Source organism: Sinocyclocheilus anshuiensis, unplaced genomic scaffold (assembly GCF_001515605.1).
Source record: "Sinocyclocheilus anshuiensis isolate Anshui unplaced genomic scaffold, SAMN03320099.WGS_v1.1 scaffold532, whole genome shotgun sequence".
NCBI lineage: Eukaryota > Metazoa > Chordata > Actinopteri > Cypriniformes > Cyprinidae > Sinocyclocheilus > Sinocyclocheilus anshuiensis.
In genome coordinates this window covers 1252714-1253294 of record NW_015555819.1, presented here as the reverse complement: position 1 = coordinate 1253294, position 581 = coordinate 1252714, and the positions used below count along the sequence as shown (strand labels likewise).

Sequence of the window (581 nt, the reverse complement as noted above, 5' to 3'; positions counted from 1 at the left end):
GGAAACTTAGGCCCAATCCCAATTCTACCCCTTAGCCCTTCCCCTTTCCCCTACCCCTCCATTTCGCGCGTTCATGTGAAGGGGTAGGGGTGTCTCAATTCTCTTTTGGTTGGAGGGGTAAGGGGAAGGGGAAGGGCCAGACAGCCCTTCAAGCGAAGATTTTTCGGGATCACACTTCAAACGAAGGGGTATGAATTATCTTTTTCACCCCTACTCCTTGACACTCTGTTTCAAGGGACAAGGGGTAGGGGTAGGGGAAGGGGTAAAAAATAGAATTGGGATTGGGCCTTAGTGACTTAGGAGTCCTCTTCACTACTCCTAATGTTTCACAGATTTAGGAGCTAGTTTTAGTGCTAAAACGCTTTGTGAAATACTCTTAGAGCAAAAATGTAGAAGTCCTAAATTTAGGACGGACATGCCCATTATTTTTAAGATTTTCTCCTAAATCAGCGAGTTATGAGCTACTTTTAGCCTTAAGATGATCTCATCATCCAGTCTGCCTGGAAAGACACGAAGAAACAGAACAAACTGAGACAGACTCAATCCAGAAGAACTGTGGCAACGTCTCCAAGATGCTTCAA

General features: G+C 44.9%; 1 protein-coding gene across 1 annotated transcript in view; it reads right to left on the bottom strand.

Annotated features, from left to right (window-relative positions):
* Positions 1 to 581, bottom strand: part of LOC107675247 (receptor-type tyrosine-protein phosphatase eta-like) — a 43200-nt gene that overhangs the window by 3646 nt on the left and 38973 nt on the right. The window lies entirely within an intron of this gene.